Below are 27,712 nucleotides of genomic sequence, written 5' to 3'. Positions count from 1 at the left end.
TGTTCGATGGAATGCCACATCTATAGGATAACAAGATATTTTGTAAGGATAAAGGAAAGGAAATATAAGGAGACCTTCATGTCATCATGGAATGAGAAGAAATGGTGTATTCTAGTGACCCTACTTAGGCCAAACATTGCATAGAGCCCATGACCTTTCATGCGTTGCCACGTCAAGAAGTAAGATCACCCAGAAGTTATTATAATTAAATCCAAATAGTGAAGGGAATAGTGATAATAATCAGAATAGTGGAAGTAGTCCAGCAAGATCTAGGATGCCAACAAATCAATCAAAAGTTTCATAGTGTGGAACTACATAGAGAATGGTAATGGACGTTGATCCTTCTATGCGAATTACGTTCTTTCACTGTGTTGGATCGGAGGATCCCAAACAAAATATTTTTGTATGTGAGAAAGTTTGGAATGTTAAATAGGTACTAGATGAATAGAAAAAGGTGGCACAATTGTATACCACTATTAGGGACCACATGTTAACATGGTACATGAAATTAAAGAACATTGTGCCAGGAGGGAGAGGTAGAGGATTATGGGAGATCAAGAAAGCCTTGTTAAAGGAGTTTCGAAAAAAAACCAAAGTCCTAGTGTATCACATAGGTCAAGGAGATTGAGCAGTTAAAGCCATACATTCAAAGAATTATTAGAATTATTATCATTTCCAATTCCTAGTGTGTTGCATAGAGAATCATTCATTGTAATTCCATTTCCCAATATACATGTTTTGTGGAGAACCTACGTTAACTTAGTACATTGGAACTTAATTATTTAGATCCTCCTGGTGGAAATCTAATTATCATATGTACCATTTCCATGGATAAATCATGTGATTGATGTGATGTTATTAATTCTAAATGTAACTAAAGTGAACTGTAATGCACTCATGTGTATTTAAGTCAAGATTGAGTATATGAAAAATTTAAGGGTCATGTATTAAATACTAATAAAAGAATTCGTTGTGGAAAAATGGCATTGCCATAGTAATATAAATCATAGCAAAGATCTTCATTCATATATATATAGATATAACAAGTATGTACTATAGAGATTTATTTATCTCAATGATAACTTGAGATTCTTTTGTATGTAAGTGAAAAATTAATAGATCAATTTAATCTTAATTTTGAGAGATTTGATTATTTTTAATAATGAAATATTTTTTGATTATTTTTAATAATGAAATATTTTTTAATTATTTTTAATAATGAAATATTTTTTAATGATATTATTTTAAATTAAAATTTAAATCAAATTTATATTTTCATAATATATATTTTTATACATAAAAGGTTGAAATAAAAATATTTTAATAAAAATATTTTTTTATTACTATTTCTTTTATTAATATTTATAGATATTCTATTTAAATTTCATATTAACATTAAAATAATTATACATGTTTAATTATTTTATTATTTATATAGAATTATGAAGGAATTATATATTTCTTTTATATTAGGTTATAAAAAATATATTTCAATACAATAAATAGTTAAAAGAATTAATTAATCTACTTCTCTCTTATCAAATAATGTAAAGTTAGTTAAAAGAATTAATTAATCATTTTCAATAAAATATCTACTTTCCACTTCCTCTGGGTACGTGACTTGGAAATTATCTATTCGAAACTCTGGGTGGCCTGCCTCTTGAACTGTGGACCAAAGAATCTATGGAAAAAATAGGAAATGCTATTGGGCGATTCATATACATCGATCCTAGGTGTATTGGGGCAAAAGACAAGCGGGTGGCCTAGATTCTCATAGAAAAGGAATTCAAAGGGGGTTTTCTAGAGCCTATTGATTTAACTTGGGAGCTGTCCAAAATTCAACAACGATTAGATTATTGGGGCATCCCATTTAGGTGTTCAAATTGTCACAAAACTAGACACCTTTTTCGTAATTGTCCTCGTCGCCCTAGCGGTAAACAGAAGAAAAAGTTCCATGCTGTAAATATTCCTGTTTCGACATATGAAAGAGAAAATTCGGCATATGAATGGCCTAACACCATGGAGGTCTATCGGGCTCCAGTCATAACTAATGGCGTCCTATCCTTGCCGAAAGGCCGTTCCCTAGATTGATCTGCCAGTCTTCCGCAATCTCGATCTGTATCTGTGAACCCTACAAATCGTAATTCTAACTATTCTGCTGATCGACCCTGTTCTTCCACTATTTCTAAGACTCCCTTGCTGTCCTTTTTTTACCTGTCGGCCAGAGTAACGTGCTTCTCCAATATTTCTCCACCTCATGAATTGGAACCAGACCTTGAGATTCCCCTCCCTCCTGCATCTTCTAAGCCTCCATGTATTGATCATGTGTCTGCCCATATTCAATACATATCTTCATCACCCCAATCCCCTTCCTCTCACATTCGACCCATCCAAAGATTCCCGTCTTCCCCCTCACTTGGTCGCTCTTTTGATATAAATAATAAATCTCCATATATAGCTCACTCCCCTAAACCTCCATCCCTTGGACATGTACCTGACCGTAAAGGTAAGGCTCCATATATCCCTATTTCCCCTCCACTATCCCCTCGCACCTCTCCCCGTAATTATTTTGATCAGGATATTAACCTCCTTCTTACAAAAGCGTCTTTAAAACTTCAGCCATTAACTGTACATCGACCCAATCGTTCCCCCTTGCCCAATATTAGCCCTAATTCGGCTAGAAACATAACTGTCCACTGCAAAGAGAAGCATGGTAGTAGACACTTTCAGGGTAGGAAGGGAAGACAGGACTCGTCAACCCGAGATCTTTCCTTAATTGACATTCCTATTACAGAAATTGCAGTTGAAGATATTCCTCATAAAAGGCCTCTTAGAGCATGTTGGCATAATGATGTTCCCAAATGATCGACATTCTATCAATGAACATTCGAGGCCTTGGAGCTGACCCCAAATTTCTGGCTCTAAAAAATATTTTTGTCTCTTCAAAATCTAAAATGCTTCTTATACAGGAAACCATGCACGGTAGCTCACAAACCATTTCTTACTTCAGGCGGATGCTACCAACATGGCATATGGTCACTTCAAATTCTGTGGGCATGTATGGAGGACTAGCTGTATTATGGGACCCTAAATGGATTACGGCTGGTGCTTTTCAATGTTTCACTGGCATTCTTGTGCTGGCCCATTTCTGTGGATCTTCAGACCCCATTCACATATTGAATATTTATGCTCCATATAAAAACCGGTTCCCTTTCTGGAATTATCTTCTTTCTTCTGAACTACTTGAAATTGACTCTTTGATAATTGGTGGAGATTTTAATTGCACCTTTTGTAATGACAAAATATGGGGCAATGGCAAGAAATATGATTCGATGGGGAGATTCATTCGGGAATCTATTATACAAAATAATTTTATTGATATCTTGCCTGTTGGTCAGGGACCAACTTGGGACAATGGGCGATCCAACAATTCCTTTCTGGCGAAAAGATTAGACAAATTTATCTTCCATGAAAGACTGACAGAAAGATATGGGCCTCCTACAATGAACATCATACCATCTTTCATATCTGATCACCGCCCCATTTCTTTTCAATGGAAATATGCTGGACGCAGATTTGGATATCCTTTCAAGTTCAATTGTGCATGGCTTGTTGTTGGTCAATTCAACAAATTTATAAATGATACATGGAAGCTATCTCCCATGCAGGAAAATGACTCTTCCCGGCAATTCCTTGATCGCCTGCAATTTCTTCAAAAGGAGGTTAAAAAATGGCAAAAAGAGAAATCGGCCTCCAATAAAAAGGAGCTGAAGGACATATGTAGGAAACTGGAGTACTTATCTACACTTTTTAAAAATCCCTCCATGACGTCCACCATCAGAAAACATATATGGGATTTAGAAAAAAGAAAAAAAAAATATTAGAAGAAGAAGAGGCCTCTTGGAGGCTCAAAAGTCGAGCATTATGGCTCAGAGAGGGAGATAAAAACACCAAGTTTTTTCACAGGTTTGCAAATAAGAGAAGGGAGACAAATGCTATTTGGGAGATCAAGGATGAGGAAGGAAATTCTCACTCCTCACAGGAGGCTATTTCTAGAGAAGCTGTGAAATTTTACAAAAGGGCTTACAGTGAGGATTCTGTCTGCGATATTGAGGATATTCTATGGGGAATAGACCCATACCCCACTATGTTTGATGAAAGTCTAAACAGAGCTCTATTTGGTGAAGTTTCAGAAGAAGAATTATTGCCAACAATGAAATCATTCCAGAAAGACAAGTGCCTTGGGCCGGATGGGTGGACCATCGATTTCTTCATCCACTTCTTTGAATTATTTAAGACAGATATCCTAAAGATGGTCGAGGAAATGAGAACACAGGGTTTCATAAGCTAGAAAATCTCCTCAACATATATCGCTCTAATTCCAAAGAAAAAGCTCTCCTCCACATTTTCAGATTATCGGCCAATCTCATTGTGCAACGTATTATACAAGGTCATATCAAAGATTATAGCTATTCGAATTAGAAACACTCTATCTCTACATCTGTCTCCAGAGCAACATGGGTTTCTTAAAGACAGAAATATCTTAGAAGCGGTGGCTCTCACCCAAGAATGCTTACACTCAATGCATAGCAGGAAAATAGAAGTTGCTCTTTTAAAAATCGACCTTAAAAAGGCATACGACTGTGTGAACTGGGGCTTTATTCGATGCCTACTAGCTAGGATTGGCCTAGATGTCAGTTGCATCAGATGGATCATGGCCTATGTGGTGGTAGTAAATTATGCAGTCCTAATTAACAGTGTCCCAACTCCTTTCTTCAAAGTGGCCAGGGGCTTATGTCAGGGTTGCTCCCTATCTCCACTCCTTTTCTAGTTATGGAATCTCTGAGCCTACACATAAAGAAAGCGATCCAACAAGAGAGATACAAGCCTCTCCCCATTTGAAGGGATATTTTCATGTCGCATAATCTTTTTGTTGATGATATCCTTCTGTCAGCCATACTGTGCAAATCAACATGGATAAGTATCTATGAAATCTTGGGGAGATTTCAAAAAGCCACCGGCATGTATATCGACGATTTAAAATCTTCATTCTATGTCGCTGATGTAAATGGAGATATAATCACATTTCTAACAGATCTTTTCAACATTAAAGCATTTCCTATCCTGAAGGGCTTCAAACATCTGGGATTCAATTTGAAACCTGTGGGTTACAGATTGGCCAACTGGTCGTGTATTCCAGATTGGTTCTATAAGAAAATATCTACATGGGAATACAGGTGCTTATCAATTGAAGGTCGCGCCATTCTCACACAATCCCTGCTGGTACAAATCATGGTTTATTGGGCACACCTTTTCTATATCCCTTCATCTACTATTAACAGTTTAAACAGAATGATAGCTAATTTCATATGGGGAGGACAGAAGTAGAAGACAAAATATCACCTCAACAAGCTTTCGAAGTTGACACGGCCAAAAAATATGGGAGGTTGGGGCATATTGGATTTACACTCCTTTAGAAGAGCCCTTCTATGTAAATCAATGTGGAAAGCGATTATGGATGAATCCAACTGGAGCAAAACCATTAGAGCTAAGTACATGGATGAGCAAGACATGACATATTGGTATAGACAGCGCTCCACTGGATCCAACAATGGCTCATATATATGGAGAGGTTTTAAAAGATTGGAGCCGTTCTTTAGAAAAAAATTGATTTGGAAATTCCAATCCGGATCCAATATTATCATTGGATTTGATGAATTCGTAGGTGCGGGAGAAAATATCCATATCTCCTCTCAACTTTTGAGAAATTTTCACAGCAGGGGATATTTCTTTTCGACTAGTGCAATAAAAAAATGGGATGGTGCTATTCCAATCTGGAAAACTGCTACAAAAATGCAATTACCCGGTGCTCTAGAATCCCAATGGAATGATATCACTATTTCATTGCAATCGCGTGGATTGTATCGCTCGTCAGATAGGGATTTCCTTGTTTGGAAAGGTCTCAGTGGTGCATCGGCTGTATATGCAAAGCATATATATCTCCAAATTTTATTATCAGAATATGATACATGTGATAACATTTTTCCCCCAGCGTTTTGGAATTTTGGATTCCCTTTAAAAATCATTATTTTTGCTTGGCTGGTTTTTCATGACATGAATCTCACTTGGGAGAATCTCCAGAAGCGCAAATGGTGTGGGCCTGCCATATGCCCCCTTTGTAGATCAAATTCTGAGAATAATTTGCATATTTTCCTACAATGTCCTCAATTCGAGTTTATTTGGCAAAACTTAACTGCTCACTTTGGTTTTGCCATCGTCAATGCTCCTTCTATCTTTGAGGCTTCCAAAGCACGAAGCAACATGTACTGCAAGTGGAGGCCCATTTCTTTGTTAACAATCTGGGCCATATGGAAATGACAAAATCGAATGATTTTCGATTCCAAAAGGGAACCGTTTTATAAAGTTTTCAAATCTATCCTTTTTTTATATGAAGCGCTAGCTTGGCCACGACATCCCAAAGTCAGACAAGGAAGGAATCAACAGCCCAACGATGCCTATGGATATCCCTGTGTTTTTTTTGACGGCACTGCTCAGCATCACACATGCGCCTGTGGAGTTTATATAATCCCAAAAGAAGGAAAAGCTTTTGACATACATTGGAATGGAGGACCTGGAACTAACAACAAAGTAGAAATTATGGCCCTGGCTGGTCTCCTTTCTATCTATGACTTCCTTAGCCTCAAAAACCTTCATATTTTTGGAGACTCGAAAGTCATCATCGACCATGTACTGTCTAAACATATCATAAAAAATATACATCTCTCTGGCCGGTTGAACAAGCTTGAGGCTTTGTGGCACTACAGGAAAGACTACACAATCTCCCATATTGTCAGGGATAAAAACCGGAGAGCAGATGCTTTATAAAAACAGGGGCTATCATCACCACAGGGTATATGGAGGATGCAGATTACAGTGGACAACACCTCCCACCAGATCCAAGACTTTTCCATACCAGGTACATATTTCTCTATTTTGTGAAGTCAAATCTGGTATGATTTTCTGTTTCCCCAACATTTGACTAATATTTTTGTCTTTTTTCCATATATAATCTTGGCTCAAGGACTGATTTTCCGAATTCTATATGAACATATGTGCATTATGCAATATATTTCCTTAAGACCTTTATGTAACAGATCTGATAGGGCTACATATATCCTTTCTCTCCATGTGGTTTCAACCACATTACGTTTTTCATATAAGATGGTTTCCATATCAACATTGCTGTACATATCTGCTGGATGAATATAATACAACCATATAGCTTGTTTTTCGTGCTAAAAAAGTTGCTAAGCTGCTGAGTAGCTTTATTGATATATCTATTTTGTAGCTTTACTTTAAAATAATGTACAAAAACATGTTCACATAAACAAAAACAACTAAATGGATAATGGATAACCTCTACATGACATTACTATTATTTACAAAATGGCCATATTCGAATAGACATAACTAATTATTTCAAGTATAACTCATTATGATCCACCCTATCTTTCAACAATGTCCATTCACATGTTGCTATTTTTCTACACACTACTATTATTTACAAAATATCCATATTCAAAATACACATAACTAATAGTTTCAACTGTAACTCATTATCATCCACCCTTTCTTTCAACGATGTCCATTCACATGTTACTATTCTTCCACAAACTATTATTATTTACAAAATATCCATTTTCAGAGTACACATAACTAACTATTGCAATTGTAACTCATCATCATCCACCATTGCTTTCAACAATGTCCATTCACATGTCCCTATTCTTCCCCACTCTATGCTATTCTTCCCCACTCTATGCCTTACGGCGTTTCCTTTGCAACATAAGATGCAAATGCTAGTATATGATAGTGCTTCAAATGATATGAGGGAACAATGATTCATAGCGATTCTTAGATGAGTATGCGATCCCTACACTTAATTCTATTGTTTGCACTTGTAGGTTACATGTTGATGATATGTTTGACGAAATGCTTGTCATGGATAACAGGGGTTTGGTTAAGGTATTGTTCAACTTATTGCTTTTGAATCATTGTTTCCTTGTACTTTTACTAATTTTAAGCTATCTACCATTCTGGGCAGTGACCTGGGCTCTAGGCCTGAAAAAGTTTCCTAAATCCCAGTGTCGTTGGCACAAAATTGGAAATTTTAGTCTCTGGTCATTGGTAGGTAAGCCTATGAGAGCGAATTTGAGTTTCTGTATGCTTTCTTTCTCGCAGCATGGGAGAGACTGAGGCCTAACATATCTAGAACATCAGTGGGACCTAAGGACAGGTTGTCTGAGTGGCTGACATGTCTCCCGAGGATTTTGAAGTTGTTATTGGATGACTATGTGTGATGTTTCTGTTGATTCCAATTTCCTTAAGGTCACATAGGAGGTCAAATCCAATCATAGTAGCCTATCATCTCATGTTTACCTTGATTGGATAGTTAATTGTGTAGATGTGGGAGGAGGGTGTTACAGGAATTATAGGATGAAGGTTGTATGAATTTGAGGTCTGCTGAAAGGAACCTATGCTCAAAATTGGATCCAAGATAGGGTTTAAAGGAGGGATGGATTTAAAAATATTGTCCAGAGGTGCCCAAGGGCTATCTAATGAAATATTATTAGAAGGCATAGGCCTGGTGGGACTAGGCCCCAAAACAGAAGAAAGAAAGGCAACAATACGAGAAAAATCATATGAAGTTAGAGGAGAAATAGTACCCGAAAGCACTGGGAGCTATCCATTTCTTTCAAATATCTCTTTGAAAATGATTGCCTCAACTTAAGGTTCTTTACGCTCATCCTCGTCGACTTCCAAACCATCTTCTCCACAACCATGGATAGGTGAACTGACCACTTGTGCTGATAAGGAAAAACCCAACCCTTCACCCTATTTTTGCATACTGCCTCTTTCAAAATAGCACCCTGGCCCTCCATTTTCCACTAGGGATAAGCTCTTCCTTCTTTTTCCTCTATAACCCATTGGGAAATCTCTAACTAGATGTCAAATCCTATGACAACATTTGCATCTGAATGGAAGTTCTTCGTTATCTAATTGTTAACATGAGTGAGTCCATTGATGGGAAATTTGAGGTTTTCAAACAAACCTTCCCTGGGATCAATCTGAACTAGAATATTGGCCACTCTTCTTGTATTTTTAGTTAGAAAAGACATATCAATTTCTAAGAATTCACCAATTTTATCTCCTATTTCCTTAAAAATATCTTCAATCCACATCTAGGTTGGAAGAACAGGTAGTCTTATCCAAACATGGACTGCCTCCAACCTTTCTCTATGTGCATCAAAAAGAGGGTTCCACCTCTTTAGGATGATCAAAGAAGTTTCTATGCTCCAATTCTTCCCAAGAACCCATAAGACTATAACAACCGTGGTGAAAATTCCATGTAATAAAAGTTAATAAAAGCAAAATAATAAGCACAGTTATGGGACACTTATTCTAAGCTGAATGTTGGAAAAAACATCCTAGTGTGGGTGTTCATTTCAATTATTATGGTTAAAGGAAATTTGTAGAGGCAATGACAAAAGCTTTGGAAAATAAAAATGGCATTTTTGGCACTTTAATTATGAAAATAATGGAAATTAGTAGAAAAGGAAGGTGAAAAGTACCAGGTTGCATATGAGGAGGAAAATGAAGGAAAACAATGGAAAATGAAGAAAATATAGGCCACATTAATAAAAAGGCTTCTGAGGATTAGTTCATGGAATTTGGTTAGTTCAATTTTGGAGTTTTCTCTCTATTCTCTCTCTCTCTCTCACTCTTGGACACTTAGAGTTTTCTTGGAGCACTTCAAATTTGGACCAAGAAAGGAAAAGAAGGAAAATATGAAGCAAAAGATGAAGCAAGACAAAGTAGGATCAAGTTGCTACAACATGTTTACTTGCAGGTATCGATTTGCATGTGTGATTTCCTTGCTATGTTTGGCATGCATGGTTATGCATGTGTCTTCTTGGTTCTCTTGCTGTCATGGGCATGGGTTTTTAAGGTGTGACAATGTTCTTCAGCCTTGCCTTTCCATTTCTAGATAGCCATGGTGTGATGGGGTTCTCATGTTTTGGTTGAGCTGGATTGCCAGAAGGATTCAATGCTGAGTGAGGTGGACCTCTAAATGAAAGAACACATGACCTAATGATCCTTGAACCAGACTGTGGATTGAGGTAAAGCCATTGGCCTAGTGACCCTTGAACTAGACTATGGATTGCGGTAAAGCCGGGTATTGTGAGCTTTGGTGAGCCTAGGAATCCTCGAACGGTGAATGGCGGGATATACGGTAAAACCTAGAGGTGTTTGCCCTTGAGCAAGCCTAGGAATCCTTGTCGGTGAATGACGAGATATATGGTAAATCCCAGAGAGTGGTGTCTCAATTATGGCATAGTGATCCCTAATCATACTATGGGTTGTGATAAATCCTAGAGACTAGGAGACATGAAAATTCCTCACGATGTAGGTGGAGAAATCTAGTGGCATCCATGCTTGTTTATGGCCTAGGGATTCGGTGATGATTGCAGTAAATCCTGATTCTATCGATGAGGGTGAGGTGGTTTAGCCTCAGGAAGCCTTGGTTGGTTATTTTGGTTTGAGTTCCACATTCATGCTTAAAAAATGGCATGGGGGTGATTGGATGAAGAGAGATTTGGCTCAGACAATCTATGGTTGGGTAAAATGTGGTAGTCCCATACTAGGTTGGCTTTTGCATTCAATAGTAAGAGTTCCTTTCCTTGGTATTTTCTGTGTAAAAGTATTGGATTATATGTAGAATTTATGGATGTTGTATCCTCATTATTTCTATTATGTATATGATGGTTATGAATATCTTTTATGACATTAAAAATGTATGGTTATCATCATGTTTTGATTTGTAAATGATTGAACAATGAATCTATGACCTGATAAATGATAATTCAACCAATGTGATAAGGCATCAATTCTTCTTAGTGATTATCATATAAGTATATGACCCATATGCGTAGATATATTATTATGACCTATAAAATGCATATTTGTGACATGTTTGACGAAATGCTTGTCATAACTAGTAGGGGTCCAGTCAAGTCTTTGTTCAAGAATTTGTGTTGGCATTATTGTCTTTATGTTTCTTTTAATTTCTATAAATTATATGAAGTTCTGGGAAGTGATTGGGTCTTAGCACTTGAATTTAGCCTTAAATCTGGCAGTTGCTGACATAGCACTAGAAGAAAAAGGCTACAGTTGCACTCAAGTAGGCTCATGGGAGTGACTGGGACCCTCGGTTTCTTGGAGGGCTTAGCAAGAGAGTGATTAGGGCTCTAGGTCCTTGAACTGCTAAGTTTCCTCAAGGGTTGGTCACCTGGAAAGGCGGGGTAGCTCCTGAAGGTTTTGTAGGATGTGTGGATTGTCAATTTGGTAGGATGTGTGGATTGTCAATTTGGTTGTGTTTTGTTGGTTCCACTTTTGTAAGGTGATCTAGGAGGTTGAATAAGATCATAGTAGCCTCTCGTCACATGTTTACATCGGTTGGCCAGTTACTTGGGTAGAGGTGGGAGGAGGATGTTACAAAGTGGTAACAAAGCATCTTTCACCCCTTGGGCAGGATGAGTGGTGTGTTGGTCATGCATTCATGTCAGTTGCATATGTGTTCTTATGTTTGTGGTCTATGTACTAGATTTGCATGCATGGTATTGGTTATGGTTACAGTGGTGTTGCCATGTGAAAAGTTAATGACGTTGTTGTTGGACGTGTTTATCATGAATTTATGCCAGTTATGCATTGGATAAGCATGCCAATTTTTGTATGTAATGTGTATGCATGTGTGTCATACATATGTTGTTATGCATACAATGATATGGTTATAGTGCCATGCATGAGGTCATCATGTGTGGTGGGTATGGCCATGCATTAATGACTGGATAATGGGTTAGATGATGATTAAATGATGATATAATTATGTTTATATATATGTATGTATCATGCTAATTTGGTTGATCTTGTAGATGAAATATGCTCCCTGAGTTATACTAAGGTACTTTGGTTTAGTTGTGATTTGGTTTAGCTGACATAGTATGCATTGCAGGAAGAGATCAAGATTACTAACAAGATGGTAGACTACAAATATTTTCCCTATGAATAAGATGAGTAGAATGGTATGGGGCACTCTTTTGACTTAGCAAACACATTGAGGAGTTAGAATGAATAAATAAGGAGTTGTAAAGCAGATAATGACAAAATCATGCAGGCACAGGGGAAACAAACATAAGTTAATGCAATAATTATTTAGAATTTGTTAGGATTGCAAAGACAGGGACCACTCTAAATCAAATATGGATAGGAGGGTGGGACTAATGGGGAATATGGCAGTAGGTCTCGTGGTGGTCACATGTCAGATATAGATGATACAATCAAAGATGGTAGATTCTTGGATACTCCAGATAGGAGTGGTGATGGACACATGTACTATGCTAGTTCTGGTTTTGATAGGCATCAAGGTCATCGTCATTATCACCCTTACAGGAGGAGTGATAGGGGATACTTTCCAGATGAGTTTAAGAAATAAAATCCACCCACTTTTGATGGAGAGTTGAAGAAGCCCGAGGATGTAGAGGCTTTGTTACTTGGCATGAATAAGTTCTTTGCACTGCATGAGTATACAAAGAATATGAAGGAAAAAATAACTATCTTCATCCTCAAAGGGAAAGTGGATATCCAGTAGGAAGATGTAAAACGGGTCAAAGACATCAGGAAAGAGGAGTTGAGTTGGTATGAATTCAAGAGACTCTTCAGAAAGAAGTAATTTTCTAAAAGGTACTACGACATCAAAGCCAAGGAATTCTATAAGCTCAAAATGGGATCAATGACAAATGAGGAGTATACAACCAAGTTCTTAGAGCTATTGAGGTATGTACCATATCTTAAAGGTGAAAAGGATAAATTTCAAATATTTTTTAGTATAATTCCATTAGCATTTAGAGATCAGATTGAATATGATGAGCCTCGGTCACTTGAGGAAGTTATTTGGAAACTAAAGCATTGCTATGAACATTCAACGCGTAAGACAAAATCTTAGCAAGGATGGAAAGGGAAAGATAAAACTAAAGGATGACAGCCGAAAAGAACAAGGCCTCAGAATGCAGAAGAGAAAGAGAATGTTGCACCACTAAGAAGTTCAATGTAGCTAGACAGGGACATGGGACACAACAACAACATAGAGGTGATGGTACAAGACGGTTGGAGTGTTAGACATGTGGTAAGGAGCATCTTAAGAGGGATTGTATGCAGAATCAGGGTGGTAGGCCTCAAATCTATAGTGCACAAGAGGCACAAACTGTTGGGGATGTTGGGAAGAGAATTCCTCATATCTATGCAACATTAGATAATAGGCAGTCAAATCATCAGGAATCTATCATTGAGATGGATGGTAAGCTTTGTGATCAAGTTGTTTTTATTTTGATTGACCATGGATCTAATTAAAGTTATATTAGTTCTGACGTGGTGTATAAGTGGTTTGAATAAAGAAGTGCATGCAGAATCTTGGTTAATACAATTGAATATAGGTACAAAGAAGAGAGTTCATCATTGGGTCAGAGCTTGTGCATTTGAACTGAATGGTATGTCTACATCAACACATTTGAATGTATTGCCATTAGGATCATATAGTATGTTGTTGGGTATGGACTGGTTATATCTGCATAGGACCAAGGTGGATTGTTATGACAAATCCATTGAATGCTTGGATGACAATGGAGAGCAAAGAATCTTGCAGGGCAAGAAAAAATCAACATCAACTAGGATGGTGACAACTATGCGGGTAAAGCGCAGTCGGAGAAAAGGGTGTATATTATTTGTAGTACATATCTCTAGTGACAAAGGTAAGGAGGATGAGGATACATAGATATTGAGTAGGTACCCAATATTGCAACAATTTTAGGATGTGTTTCCAGCAAAGATCTCAGATTTTCCGCCTCACAGAGAAGTGGAATTCTCCATTGAGTTGGTACCAGGGGCAGCACCAACATCAAAGGCAACATATAGAATGAACACTCCAGAGTTGGTAGAGCTGAAGTTACAGTTGAAGGAAATGCTTGACAAGAGTTAAATTAAGCCAAGTGTATCACCGTTGGGTGCAATAGTCTTATTTGTGAGGAAGAAGATTGTGTAAGACAGGGATGCAAAGTTCACTTCCTATTTTTGGAAGGAGTTGTTTGCAAGTGAGGTACAAAGTTAGCCTTTAGTATAACTTATCATTGAAAAACAAATGGAAGGATAGAGATGGTCAATAGGATATTGGAATATATGTTGAGGATTTATTTGATGCATCAACAATGAAAGTGGGAGACTATCTTCCACTGGTTGAGTTTGCTTACAATAATGGTTACTAGGAATCACTGAGGATGGGTCTGTTTGAGGCATTGTATGGGAAGAGTTGTAATACCCCCATCAGTTGGAGTGACCCGGTGAATAGGTTATTGATTGGACCAGACATGTTAGTATAAATGGAACAGGAAATGCAAGTAATCAAGAAGAATCTAAAGGCAACACATGACAAGCATAAATGCTATGCAGATTAGAATAGGTTGTTTAAGGAGCTTCAGGTTGGGAAAAAAGTGTACTTTCACATCAAGCCAAAGAAGAGCTCCTTGTTGATTGGATCGTGTGCCAAGGTGACACCTCTATTTTGTGGACCTTTCAAGATTCTTGAAAGAATTGGACTAGTATCCTATCGACTTGCACTGCCTCTAATAGTGAAAGTCCATGATGTTTTCCATGTGTCATTGCTTAAGAAGTATGTTAAATATGTTAATCATGTGGTTGAATGGTCTATAGTGCAGGTGGATCCATATGGAGAATTCCAGCTGGAACCTCAGTGTATATTGCAGGGAAAGGTGCTCATGCGCGCTATGTATCCTTCTTTATTCGCTGGTTGAGTGAATCTCCTTGATATATGTTTTGGTATATGTTTTGGGTATATGTTTGATGTGATGTTTTGGTATATGTACATGTGTATATGGATGTAAATACCACCACGATCTATGTTATAAACCTCTAATAAGCAGTATGGGTGTCATGTCATTATGGTTTCCATGTTGTTATGTTGTCATGTTTGTTTGCTTTTTAGCAGGTTGATCATTGTAAATACTACAACGAGCTAAATTATAAAGCTCCATGGGCAGTATGTTTTTCTTTCAGTAGTCTTGTTGGTTGTAGGTGTCATTGAACATCGAGGATGGTGTTCCCCCAAGGGGGAGGGTTTTGTAACAGTCCTGGTGAAAATTCCATGTAATAAAAGTTAATAAAGGCAAAATAATAACCACAGTTATGGGACACTTATTCCAAGCTGAATGTTGGGAAAAACATCCTAGTGTGGGTGTTCATTTCAGTTATTATGGCTAAAGGAAATTGGAAACAACAATGACAAAGGATTTGGAAAGGAAAAATGGAATTTTTTGGAATTTAATTATGAAAATAATGGAAATTAGGAGAAAAGGAAGGCAAAAGGTCACAGGTGGCATGTGAGGAGGAAAATGAAGGAAAATAAGGGAAAATGAATAAAATAGAGGTCACATTAATAAAAATACTTCTGAGGATTAGTTCATGGATTTTGGTGAGTTTAGTTTTGGAGTTTTCTCTCTATTCTCTCTCTCACACACTCTTAGACACTTAGAGTTTTCTTGGAGAACTTTAGAATTGGATAAAGAAATGAAAAGAAAGTAAAGAGGAAGAAAAAGATTAAGCAAGATAGACCAAGATCAAGCAACTACAACTGGTTTACTTGCAAGTATTGATTTGTATACGTGATTTCCTTGCTAGATTTGACATGCATAGTTATGTAGATATGTTATTGGTTCTCTTGCTGTCACGGGCATGGGTTTTGCTAGGTGTGACAATGTTCTTTAGCCTTGCCTTGCCATTTTTAGATAGCCATGCTGTGATGGGGTTGTCATGTTTTGGTTGAGTTGGATTGTTGGATGGATTCGAAGTTGAGTGAGGTTGATCTCTGAATGAAATAACATGTGGTCTAGTGATCCTTGAACCATACTATGGATTGTGGTAAAGCCACTGACCTCGTGACCCCTGAGCCAAATTGTGGGCTGTAGTAAATCTAGGTATTATGTGCCTCGTGGGCCTAGGAATCCTCGACCAGTGAATGGTGGGATATACGGTAAATCCTAAAGGTGGTTTCCCCTTATCAGGCATAGGAATCCTTTCCGGTTAATGTCAGGATATATGGTAAAAACTAGAGGGCGGTGTCTCAATTATGGCCTAGTGATCCCTCAATTGAACTATGGGTTATGCTAAATCCAAGAGACTAGGAGATAGGAAATTCCTTATGGTGTAGGTGGAGAAATCTAGTGGCATCCATGCTTCTTTATGGACTAATGATCTGGTGAGGATTGTGGTAAAGTCTGATTTTATTGATGAGGGTGAGGTGGTTTAGCCTTGGGAGGCCCTGGTTGGTTCTTTTGGTTTGAGTCCCACATTCATGCTTGGAATATGGCACAGGGGTGATTTTTTGAAGAGAGATTTGGCTCAACCAATCTATGTGTTGTCTCCTTCTATAAAGAGAGTTCCAGTTGTACAAAGATAGAAAAAGAACAAGGATGTTTGGAGCTAGCCTCCAAGCCATATGTTATCCATGATAACCCCTAGAAATAATTTTTAGTTTGATTAATCATTTGCATCTATCTGCTACTTTTTTGAAAGAGGTTGTTGTGCTTTGAAAATTGGAGATTAAAGGAGGAAGAACAGGTCCAGTTTAAATTTTTTTGGAGAAATTTTCATATTCTCTTAAAACCATTTCTTTCACAAACCCCATTTTTTCCTTTGTTTTTTAAACTCTAGCCGTAGTGACCCATTTTTAACTCTCGCCGAAATCCCTTTTTATATTCAACTCTAGCCACGTTTCCCATTCCCTTTTGAAATGTTTTAAAACATTCAGAAAACATATCGAAACCATTTTTAAGCATCGGGACTCACAAACCATAATCTCTATCGGCCCCTTCCCTTTTTGTGATACATATATGCCCATCACCACTCCTTCTCACTAGCTACAATAATCCATCCTGCGCCGATATCACATATTGCAAAGTTCCCCGCCGAGTATCATATCGTGAGTCCCTCGTTAGCCTTTCCAATTGCGATATTTACTCTGCTCGCCGATTGGGATAAAATATTTTTCGCCGATCGTGATAATTCCTTCCCTTGCTGATTGGGATATTGAAATCGAGGATCACACAAGTCAAAGTCCCTCCTTCACCGATTTCCTTCCAAATTGCGATTACGATGTGGGAGAACCCTCTTGAATGTTATATTTTATGAGATACATTCTATAAACCATCACATCCAAAACATTGGAAATCACCCTAAATCAATGTTAAATACCCTTTTCCCTTTTCGATGGCGATATGTGAGTCCTGGCTCCGGATGCGATATTTTATGTATCATGCTTTATGGAAGTTTTGCGTTTGGACAACCGGAAAGCAATATGGAATGTGGTAAAAATTCCCTCTCATGTATTGCGATTGTGATACTAACAGGCCCAGATCAACGACCTATATCAACGAGCATTAAAATGTCTATTTCACTTCCGCTTAGTGCGACGATGAGGGTATTTTTCGGTGTATATATAGTAGCATGGTCACCAAACAGAGAAAACAGAGGTAATACTATGTAATGGCCAATTGCGATTTCCTGGGTGGGCCCAACCCTTGCATATCAGTGATCGCAAGTGTCAAGGGGAGGCACCGAAGGTGAGCATCAGAAATCACTGATATGTAGGATTTTGTTTAATAAATGGCCGAGTCTCACCGACACGATCCCAAAGCTCCTAACACCAAAGGACTAAAAGCTTGATTGTAGCCCCCGGTCACATGAAGCAAAAGGGGATAAAGTAGATCGGAATGTCCGGTCCCACAAGGACCTTTAATGGAAAACCCCGATGCGATAACTCTGTGATAAAGTAACACAAAACTTTAAAGGTGTGGTGGGTTGGAGATTGAGGAATTTAAGAAAGGAGATGCAACATTCAAATTCGGCATGGGCTGACCAAAAAGGCCCCTTGTGACATGAAACCAGGGTTGACATTGATAGAGTAAATGAAGAAATGGAAGCTCTATAGGACATGATTATCCAACATGGTGCTCCATACAGAGGGAAGATGAAGTACCGCCCATGCATCCTCTACTTCTGTACTGTGGCATTAAATTGATAGTTGACTACTCCCAGTTTTGAAGAATGAACGATCCAAGCAGTAAAGGTAGAAGCAATGGGAATCAGCTAGGTGGCATAGGAGGCCAGATCGTGGGCAAGCAACAACCTGAAGCAAAGGTGATCACAGGTATGAGAATGGAGATATTTTATTGGAATTTTCATCTTCTCGATTTACTTGTTTTTTCATCCTGTAATGTGTCACCATTTATTGAAGCAATTAAATTTTTGTAGTCATTTTGGGCCACAAAGCCATCCTCGACTGAGACAACTAGCCAATCTAACAACTGAGGCTTGGCTAAGAAATTTTGTTGTAATTTCTAATTCAGTGCTCCCCTCTCCAGATAAATAGGGGGAAGCGACACTTCACAAAGGTTTAGAATTCTAAAGAAAGAACTACATGTTGTTTTCAAGACTGTATGATTTTATGATATACGTCTGTCAGAATATTAAGAAAATGGCGGTGATTCCTCCTTCAAGTACTACAGTATGTTATCCTTCTGTTAAATTCCATTATGTTCATGTTTCCTCTTTGAATTCATGTAATCGAAGCTGCTAGAAAGGCTTCATATGTTTGTATTGTCTCTTTAATGCATGTGCATGTATGGATATTTGATATTATATATTTAAAATTGCACTCCATGAATCATCGCTGCCATCCTCTTTCATCCATTATGTCTACCTTTAGCTCAAATAAGTGTAGAATTCTGGAGGCTTCAAGCTCTATGTGATAAGTGTAGAATTCCTGACGCTTCAAGCTCTATGTGGTGAGTTACTCTATCTCCTTATCCTCTCTCATTGCTCTGCTAAAGCTTATTAAACTGTAGGTCCTTGAACTATTCAACCTCCACTAGTTTATACAAACATTTCTACGAGTCGTATATGTGAAGAAGTACCAAAAATACATGGCTTATTCCTTTAGATGAATGAAACAACCCATGTTTTTAAATATATATATAAATACATATATACAAAAATATATGTGATTTCTCCAACTTCTTGAGAATCATATGAGACACATAAAATCTACGTGGTAGTCCCATACCGGGTTGGATTTTACATTCAATAATAAGATTTCCTTTCCTTGGTATTTTCTGTGTAAAATTACTAGATTATATGTGACATTTATGTCTGTTGTATCCTCATTATTTTTGTTATTTATATGCTGGTTATGAATATGTTTTATGACAGTGAAAATGTGTGGTTCTCATCCTGTTTTGATTTGTAAATAATTGAGCAATGAATCTATGACCTAATAGATGGTAATGTAGATAATGTGATAAGGCATCATTGCCTCTTAGCAATTCTCAGATAAGTATAAGACCCCTATGCTCATATATGTTATTATGACCTGTAGAATGCATATTTTTGACATGTTTGACGAAATGCCTGTCATGGCTCGAAGGGGTCCTATCAAGTATTTGATCAAGAATTTTCATTGGCATCATTGTCTCACGTTTCTTTTAATTTCTGTAAATTCCATGAAGTTTTGGGCAGTGATTGGGTGCTAACCCTGGAATTTAGACTTATATCTCATAGTCACTGACATAGCACTGGAAGAAAAAAGCTACAATCGCACTCAAATCAGCTCATGGGAGAGATTGGAACCCTCGGTCGCTTGTAGGGCTTGGCGAGGGAGCGAATGGGGCTCTAGGTCCTTGAACTGATGAGTGTTAGTGTGAAAATCTTGGAAGGTGTACCAAAAATACTTCACTAAAGTCACTAGGTGACAAGTGACCCTAACAACAAGTTGATGGCTACTGTTGTCTTAGATCTAAAACACAAATATAATGATATACGTTATATTGAAAAAATTATATGTAAGTTTTTTATATAGATATATTGAATTTAATGGTGAAGTTTATTGAATTTTTGTATGGGGTGATTTTTTTATGAATTTGACTTTCAAACATGAACACAAACAAGGAGACTATGATTATGGGGATATGTACAAGGTGAAGTGTGCTACTTATGATGGCTTTGAATACCCTTCCACATCTCTTCTCTATTGGAGCTTTATGAGTCAAGCCTATGGTAATATGGGTTTAGTGCAATACCATTAAACCTTAGTTGAAAGAGGCTTCAATATGCCTAGCCACTTTGACTTTATGAAAAAACCATTTTGGATTGCTCAAGCTGAGTTATTAGTGATCTTCTCATTCTATATGTGCAAACCTTGATATGGGGTGTAACTCTTACAACAACCTTGGGATTTCACCATTGTCTAATGCATGCTAATTTATGGAATCTATTTGATCAAACATCATTTATATGAAAATATTGGTTGAGTAGTATCCTTGGGATTTCACCATTTTCTGATGCATGGTATTGGGTGGAACCCCTTTGATCAAACATGTAGGTCTCGGTTGAGTTTTATTCCTATGTCTCCAATGGATTATGGAAAGGAAAGAAGGAGCCTAATGGCATGAATTCCACTGTCTTTCTATGGCATAAGGTTTGTAGTGTGGTTTACAACATTCTTTTGTGTGGATATATTCACATGACTGTTCTTGAATGATTTATCTAATTATTCTCATGGGTTTTTTTTATTTAAATAAGAAAATGATTTAATAAAAATGGTTTACTAAATTATTTTCCACAATGAAAGTGATTTTACTATGGTAAAATTAAAATGGAGGGGGTGAGACCTATAAATCTTATATAAGTCTCCTTTTATGTGGTAGTACATGATCTTAAATGACGTGGGGGAGGCATACCCATACCCGTCAAGATAACTGCGTACAAAGAATAATGGTGAGCCCAACAATGTGGGTTTGAGCTACAAAGTACATGATATATGATATATGATACATGATACACCGACATCAATGGGCCAAAAAATAATACAATGAATCCCATATACATAATGCGCTTGGAAAACATAGGCCAAGATTGAATACAATAACATCTGAGTACATGTGATCTAATTCCCCTCAAGATGACATGGGGAGGAGGGATCACAACCAAGGAAGCCCCGCTGATCAGGAAAGGGCTCTAAATACCTGAATGGATCATCTGGAAGAGACATGGATGCGGTGGGCACTGCAAGCGGCGGAAACCGAACCCATCAAATTTGTGGAACTACATCAGAGGTTGGATCAAAATTTGTGGTCATCCAGGCATGTGGGGGGCTACCTGAAGGGCCACCCCCTCATGGGTTCTGAAAACATATCGCACACACCTGAGAATCACTAGGATGATCGTTTAGATCACCGAACCATCAAACGTATGAATCTCAAGCGTGCGATAAGGAGCTGATGTCGAGGGCGTGAGAAACAACCAAGTGAAAAGGAAATAATGAGGTCCTTTGATTGATTCTAGGCACTGAACAAATATGGAATATGGAACCAAGCTACACTACCTTCTAGACTACTCTTCTGGAATAAATGTGCTGAGGTCGACAGAAGAGAGCCCGCCAAAGTTGAGGCATTGAGGAATCCTCAACAAAGGCACAAGGGAACATAGTAGAGTGAATGATGGATTCACACCAGGAATGATGATGGAAGGGGAAAAGATGTATGGCATACTAACAACTTCCCTTGTAAGAGCATAAAAAAGTGGCTGACCTAGAAACGATTGACTCCATTCCAGAGGGGATGGTCAATGACTCAAACATGGGTTCGGCAAAGACGTAGTAGAAGTACTCGAGGCCAAAGATGAGAAAAATGGAAGAAATTCAGCATGATGATGAATGAAGCACTGTAACGGGAAGCAGTGGGGACTCAGAATAAACTCCATAAGTACAAGGGTGACACATATCGGATGCTCTGAACAAGGGTGACTCAATGATGCTGCCATGTGGGGGAGGCCTGGTGGAGACCATGAAAACATGAGTAAATGATGCTTACTCATGATGAAAGTCGACACGTGAGTCAACCAGTGCAAAGGTAGAGTGGTACTGGAGTACAGGTGTCTCAAATGAAGAGAATCAATTTTAAGAGGCGACAAAGTGAGACCTCATGGAAAAAATGGCTTTCGGGTGAAGTTTAAAATTACCAAAAATAAAGAGAGACCCATTATATAAATCAATGAGAGTCTTCCAATGGTGTTGACGATTCATCAAAAAGAGCTATGGTTTGGTTGCAATGGGCAACATAAAAGACTAAGGTTTTTACTATAAAAGGGATTTTTGTCTCCAAATCCAATTCATTTGCATTGTGAGTTGTGGAGAATTTGGAGAGGAGGAGAAGGCCATAAATCTTGTGGAGATCATAGCAGACAAACCAACCGTCAGAATTAGGATGTACGACTTTCAGGTAAGTGGTCTTACTTATCTAAAATGGCCTTAATACTTCTTGGAAGGATGGTTCTCGATGAAGAATTAAGGAAAGAAAGGAATACATGAATGAACTACCAGAAAAGGTCTAGGATCATCCCTGCCCACCAAGTCAAACATTGGGACTAGATGGTAAGTGTGGAATCACATAGAGTATAATGTTTCAATGTATGGTATGAATCATCTATGATATGCGATGTATATATGGCTCGCTGGAGAGGTTGATAGGACAAACTATCCAAGAAATGAAAGGATAATTGACCATACCTAGATCGTTGAGTTATAGGTTGAGACTTATGTTGATCAAGTGAGAATGTGGATAAGGGGAAAACCATCATGCCCCCAAGCATGGGATATTTCCCTCGAGCATTTGCCATGGAGGGAATTGATCTAGTATGCAAAGGTGGAAATGATGCCCCCTAGTAGAAGGAGTTTGTGGAGTGCCATTGCGTTCCAAGTACTTGAATAAGGGATTCAAGCATATTGGCCCAACTGGCATGAGATCCTTCAAAGGATGATGAGGAAATGTATGGGAATATGTGCCTCCCAATCATGCTATGGGTATACTAGATGCATTTAGAGTAGTGGACTCAAAACAAATTTTGATGATGTGGTTCACCATTTGTTTATGGTATGGATGTATTCTGGCGAGAAGAGTGGATAGATACAATTAGAGAAATGAAAGGGTGGATTACCAATCTCATTTGGCACTGCATGTATGAATCAAATGGACTGAATTGCTAGGTTTGCATACATGGTGTCACTATACCAAATAGTGGCTTTGGATATAATGAACCAACACTCACCTAGAAAACATGGTGGTTGAACAACAACAATGTCTAAGGGAATGGGTTTTTGAGGTAAGATGGAGGGATGAGTAAGTGGATCATCCCAAGAGTGATCTAAAGTGATATGAGACTCCAAAGGTTATTCTAAATGGGGAAGAATAATGGTACTAGAGTTGACATTAGAAAATGCACTAGGAGGGTTGGGGAGAATTGCTTCTCCTGGACTCTCAAAAATGGATTCCCCCTTACCCAAACATTGTGTGGAAATGTAATGGCCACAAGGTGGATGTGGTTCGAATTCATGGGTTCGAAGTAAGGGGTTATTGAACCAATCAACCTCACCATGGATGAAGTCTTTGGACTCCACAACATATTGGTCATGGGTTTGCTGTGGAAGGAAGTACACACAATGGTGCATATCATCCCAAGGATAATGAGGAGTGGTCATAACTTCCATGATGTCTTCATCAAGATGGAAGATGGGCAGACTGGAGGAAGAAAGGCCACATGATGGTGAAGAGCTACATGAAGCCTCTTCATGAGAGACAAGGTTCACATACGCATTGTCAAAAGTGGGAGACTTATGACTAGTAGATGGAATATTTACCGATGTTGAGACCGATGTGCTAGATGATGAAGGTTCAACAGAAGCACGAAATGAAACGTCTGGGGAGGTTCTAGATAAAAATCTCATGAATGATGATAGGTAGAGAATAGGAGTAGAACTATCCATCATCTTGAATTCAGGGGGAGGGATCACGATAGGTGTTGTAGAGACCTCTTGTTTTGGTGTAGAAGTGGGACTAGAATCTGTAGGTAAAGGAGAAGTGGACCCATTATGAGTAGCCTCTAATTCAAGAAGAACTTGATGTGTATCACGAAAGTCTTTGAGACATGGATGGTTATGGGAATAGTGGCCATAGTTATCACACAAGGCACAAGGGTGGTTTGTGCGTAACGATCAGATCTTCTTAGCTGACTCAGGTAAGGTGACATGCACCTCAGGAATGTTGGAATCAGGGAAGGTATAAGTGACCACATCCTTAACATGAGGGATTTCAAGACAGTTATTGGTGGGATGACCATCAACATCACACAAAACACAAGGAGGAAGAGGCTTAGGAGGAACTAGAGTTGCAGGGGAAGTCTTGTCTTGGTTTCCCTTGTTTTATGCTTCCCCCCACTCGCTATAAGCTTTTGCAATGGGAGTAGGCTCCTATTGAGGTTGTTGAGGAACTGAAGCAAAGGTAGGGGTAGGAACAACCGGTTGGACCAGGGTCAAAGTGGTGTAAGCTTTCAATTGATTAGGTGGAATATTTGTGGGGGGATTGATGTACCAGATTGGGATCCCTAAGGAAATATTGGGTAGACTCAATGTAGCCATGACAAGTGTAGAATAGACTTCGAGAGGTGGGAATAAGAAAGGTATCTGACTAAAAGGATAGTGGCTTGGAGGAACTACTCCATAATAGTTAAGGCCTTGGGGAACAATTCCGGGCAAAAATGGATTAGGAGAGATACTAGGAGAAGGAAGTGATCCTTGAGGAATTGTACCGACAGGCAAAGTTAAGTCAGGCACAATAGGTTGTGAAGGTGCAGATTGTTGTGAAGGCATAGTGACCCATTTGTGGGCAGCCTGTGATGCTTGGAGCATGCAAACACTTGATGAGATAGGCTCATAAGGAGTAGGTAGTGGGACATAGTAAGCACTAATTAAAGAGGAATGTTTATGGACTTCAAGATAAATAGACGAGACGGTCTTATTATCTTCCACAAAATAAATCTTGGTCTAATGTGAAGTCTGAGCTTTTGGATCGTAATTCATCAACTGATCAATTGCGATGATCTTTCCATTGTGAGGAAAACACATCTTACAATGAACTGTAGAGGCGGTGACTGATGTGGCGTAAGTATACTTACGACCCAAAAAGATGTTATAATCAAGGGGAGAATCAATTAATTTGATGTCAATAAAGATGGTCTTGCGAGCAATTGTGACTGGCTAGTTGCGGTATAAGCCAAGGGACTATGAAGGATGACCATCCCATGCATGCAGAGTGATGGTGGATAGAGATAGGTCAGGGGAACCAAGTGGTTTCCAAACATTGGCAACCATCACACAGGTAGATGTGCCTTCGTTAATGATACACTACTGGATAGTGGCGTTTCAACTGGAGACTGGAATTTGGAAAGTAATAGATGAAGGTAAGGGAGGGTTATTTGACTTGTCAATATGAAAGAAAATAATCTGATCATCTTGAGGATCCATGATGCTAGAGAAAATAGTAGATATTTTTTGTTGTGATGGGCATGTCTTGAGAACTTCTAGCATTGACATGGCTACAAGAGACTATGCCAAATCATCTACTATGCTATATGTATGGGCGGTTTTGGCAAAAGAAGCATTTCAACATAACGACCCTTTTTGGATCTTGGGTATGACCTCAACCTTAGGTTGAAGGACCTATAAGGTACCGTTTGGTGACGATAGAGGCTCGATAGACCCTTTGGGTTGGGACTCAGTCATAGACTTAGCAGATGGCTTCTCATATTGGCCAGATTGAGTCTAGAGGTTAACTTGTTCGGTATTTACCTCATCAGAATTCATCATGAGAATTTTACAATCACATTGACCAGGTGGTGGAGCTATTTGGGCTGCTTGACCTTATGTGGGTTGAGATACTATGTATCCTTGTTGGGGAAAAAGATCGGTAAGCACGACTGGTTGGGATGAAGTAGGAGGAGGATGAGGAGCGGTGGGTTGCAATCCTCGAGAAGTTGCTTGAGCTTCCCATTCTTGTCACGTCTAAGGTAAAAGAGGACACTCATGGGTATACTGACCATAGAATCTACAACAAGCACAAGGTCTGTTCATATGAATATTCTTGTTCTGCCAGGGTTGACTGCCCTATTATTGGGTTGTGGGATTAGGTTGAGTACCTTGAGGGGCATTGGGTGGAGGACCCTGGTTGCCTTGATTACCTTGTGGTGACTAGTGGGTATTACCCTTTCCCTTGTTCATTTTCTTGGGGTTAGGGGGATTGGGCCCACTCTGTGGAGCATACATTTGTCCTTGTGGAGGAGGTGGTTGCTGCGGTGGAAGGGGAGTAGGCATGGGGGGTTGTGGCGCTAGTGCTGAAGGGGTTGGAGTGTTAGACTGTGCATACGGATAATAGGGAGATGGGGTAACATTTGTATAATCAGGAGGAGAAATAACTAGCCTAGGCATATGTTGATATGAAAGAGGATATGCATATGATGTGTTAGGACCTGGGTAAGGATTGCCCTGTGGAGGATTGGGGGAGGGATAATTGTACATGGAGCTGATCCCTCCCTGGGGGTGACCATAAATCATCTTAGGTGGAGAATATGGCTGAGGGTGTGAAATGGTTCCAACTATGCAATGAGTGGCATGAGATGCCCCCACGCGTTAGCAGCATCAGGCTAAGGTAGATCGAGGATGAAAGTGTAAACATAACCTTACTGGGCGTAAATGAGATCAAATTTGAGAGATATTTAGAGGGCTTCTTCCTTGGATTCAGGACAATGTGATGTGAGATCTTTTGCAATGGGGGAAAACAACGATCTAAGAAACCAATCCATATGGAATCGGTCTTCAAGGTCAGGAGCTCTACAGATACTCCTCCTTCTATGCCATTCCTAAACATGGCCGGAAAGGTGGGTGGCAGAAGTTTGATGGAATGAAGTCAAAAGTTCAGTACCGATGTCATAATGGAGAAGTATATGGAAATATGAAATAAAGGCTATGGTAAGAGTCGCTAAAGTGGAATGGGTTTCCCTGGGATGGTCGACATACCAATTAGCAGCAACTCCAGTGAGCGTGTGCTGGAACAACCGAAGACGAATGGAGTTAGATGAACACCACATATTGAAGGAGCGAACAAGATTAGTTGGATATTCTCTAGGATTAACTTCAAACTTTGGGATGTCTTAAGGGAGTTTGGTAGGCATTGCTGGCCACGTGGGATAGTGGAGAAGAGGATCATTGATAAGATGGTTAAAATATGGGAGACTTAAACCAATGAAAAAAGGAAGTAAGGGAGTAGGAGTGACCACAACGGTTGGGGTTCTGCTAGTGGGGGAACCCTCGTTAACACCTGTGTTACCGCCCTGGGTTCCTGCACCCGTATTGTTGCCTTACATGATGGAGATATGTGGTTAGAGAAGATGTGGAATTAGAGGATTAATGAGATGAATCAATAGAATCATAATGATGACTCGATGGAGGACTGGGAGGATGAAATTGAACTCAACATGGAGGATTAATATGGCCTAATGGGAACTGAGGGTGAAACCCTCAAATTCGACATGAAAAACTCCTTGGAGGTGCTATGGTGTGTACACTAAAGAGATAATGATAGGAATAAAAGAGCAACAAACAACAATAAAACACTTAGTGCAATGGTGCCATGTGTAAACTAACTAT

This window comes from Pinus tabuliformis, chromosome 6, assembly GCF_031772625.1.
Source record: "Pinus tabuliformis cultivar Carrire ecotype Pingquan chromosome 6, CPIR1, whole genome shotgun sequence".
Classification (NCBI taxonomy): domain Eukaryota; kingdom Viridiplantae; phylum Streptophyta; class Pinopsida; order Pinales; family Pinaceae; genus Pinus; species Pinus tabuliformis.
Note: the sequence above shows the minus strand (reverse complement) of the source record.